Below are 2,803 nucleotides of genomic sequence, written 5' to 3' on the forward strand. Positions count from 1 at the left end.
TGACATGCTGGCAAGGAAAGAGTGAGTGCAAGCTGGAAATGTTGTTCTTTAATCATTCTTTTGTCTTTCTGACACATTAAATGCGTCATTAATGGTGCATTAAGTAGAACAGTGCATGAATCTGTTAAAGGTAAATACTAATCTGAAAGCACACTGAACACAGAGTCCAGACGTATGTAGAACAACCTGTGTTGGTAATCCACCTTTTCCAAAAGAGGCGTTCCCATCTCATGATGTTAGCGACAGAGTGGGAGGAAGAAGAAAATCTGGCACATCCACAAAGCAGTCTGGTTACACTGTGGACACGTTGCAGCTTCTATAACTAAAGAATGGCCCAGTTTGACCTTTCATTTACTCTTTGCCGTTGTCTTCTTTCTTGAACCTGCCCTCAGTAGTTGGAGTCCGTTAAGAATAACAATGTTCATCATTTAAGAAACATCTATCACAACCGTGAAAGGGTGTTAGGGTTCTGATCCAGTAGTGGAATAGATATCATTTTATTGTACAGTATGTGAGAGCTCATAACCATTTAGAGCCGGATGAACAAAGAACCAAAAAACAATAACAGAGGTCGACATACTAACTTCACTTATTCACACTTACTCTAAAGACATTTGCACGTCCACGTGGTCACAGCAGTGTCAGACTGAATCACTTAAAGTGGACTTCAGCTGCACAAAAAATTAGTAGTTTATGGGGAAACATGGGTGGTCAGTCACTTTGTTTGTGCTAAGCAGGTAAGTTTAGCATGTGTTCCTTGTCTAGTAAAAGTAGGACATCTGTCCATCACCTGCCAAACACACTGGCAGCTATCGATCTCCATTTCAGTGCCTCTTTACATTTTAACTCCTCACTCTCAGTCAGGCCTTTCAGTAAATCAGTTCCATCGCTGCCTAATGAAGTGCTCCTGTACTTGACTGCTGATTTATTTCATTTGCTTTCTTGATTTTATTTGGCCATAAATGCCGTTACAGTGGTGCAGCAAGGGAGCCGTGGGTTGAAGCATGTGCACATGCAACAATAAAGTGAGTTAAGCTGTGTCTATTGCACAGCAAGGAAGTTTTAAAGACACACCCATTTGAGGGACCTTTCTGGGTAATAAAGAGAGGAACAAGACGGTAGTTTCTAAAGAGAATATCATAGGTTTCAGGGTGCTTTGGGTGAAATGAAAATAGGGAATAAGAGGAGTGATGTTTCCTATCTATGAACAAACCAGTGTGATAAGGCCTGTGCCTGTGTGAACTTGGAAACACATTTTATCGACACAGTGAGACAACTGGATTAGGACTTTCACCTATGTTCTGAAATGCATTTAAAATTAGGCTTTGATTGAAAGTTGAATAAATAAAAATCAGTCCTTTAGGCAGTAACTTGCACATTTGTATTGACTTTCCATGAGTGAAATGAAGCTGAAGCTCACAGAGCTGTGTTTAAATAGAACTGGTAATTTGCTGGTGTTTGCCTTGGACTCCAGTTGCTGCAATCTATAATATATTTCTTTTGTGGCGAGTCTCTCAGAGTTCAGGCTGGTGGTTTGGGTGGAAACTCTCAGAGTGAGTTTATAGAGTTTTAGCTACATTCAGATATTCTCTCACTTGCAGCCTTAAGCTGCATGTTTTCTCACTGCTGGATAAGATATTTAACATATTTCAGCAGAGAAACTTCACCTGCTGGCAGGTCCTCCAGCCAGGAGAATCTAAAACACTCCAGTCTGTCGTTAATGCCAGAAAAGGTAATCGCTAGACATTCATCCTTGTCAAGCATAAAAAAATAACAGAATCCGAGTCACTGAGATTTGCTGACTTTAGGGAGGAAATTCCTCCCTTTGTGTTGGCTGCTTGTGGATGTACCTGAGCCCAAGATGTAACAAGTTGTGGGAAAACGTGTCTCAAGAGTCAGTGCGGCAACTTTTTTATTACTTTCTCCCTGTTAATAAGAGTGGGAACTACAAATGCAGCTCTTTTTTTGACACAAGTCCTGTACTGATGCTAAGTGGATCACTTCACTTAAGGCAATTAGCATTATATTAATCAACCTCACATTTTGTTGAGGGCATCATTACACAAATATGTTTACGGGCAGCACGATGCACATTACTTCAAAGGTCTAAACTCTGCATTCCCCTGGAAGCCTCTGAGCTGTATCCAGCAACACGTAGCATCAGCCCGGCCTTGTCCACGTGTTTCTACTTGTACCTTTCTGAGCTCTTGCTTCTCCAAACTCTAACAAAGGCAAACTCTCGCTGTCTCAAGGTGACCCATGTCTTTCTTATTTAAGATGCCAAGGGGGATTTATTTATTTTGCGCTTTTAAAAATAATATTTTAGATTTACAGTTAGACTCAGTGAAACCACTATTACTTGCTGTTAAAGCTCTGTACCAACCATTATGATGTTTGTTCATTATTTGCAATTATGGGTTTTCGCACAGACATTTGCTTTGTTTAGGTAGAAGCCCATCGCAGGCCCACCGTCTTCAGACAAATTACAGGGTGTGAGGAGGAAAATTGTACAGTCTCACAAATAAAATAAGTCACTGTACAGCATATCTTTAAAATACTAAATGGCTGTTATCAGGTGTACTAGCAAACTGTAATACTTTTTATCTTAACAGCTTTCCAAAATTATATGTGCTCATTTAGTAAATAATCATGATGATGATAAAAATGTATTTCTGGCTCTTGTTTTGATGCAGAATCACCTTCTGCATGGTACATTTCCAAAGCAACAGTTAAAAATCATGTAAGTACTACATACTGAGAAAAAGGGAATTGAATAACCTAATACAGAAAAATAGAGAAACTT

This window comes from Anabas testudineus, chromosome 19 (assembly GCF_900324465.2).
Source record: "Anabas testudineus chromosome 19, fAnaTes1.2, whole genome shotgun sequence".
NCBI classification, from domain to species: domain Eukaryota; kingdom Metazoa; phylum Chordata; class Actinopteri; order Anabantiformes; family Anabantidae; genus Anabas; species Anabas testudineus.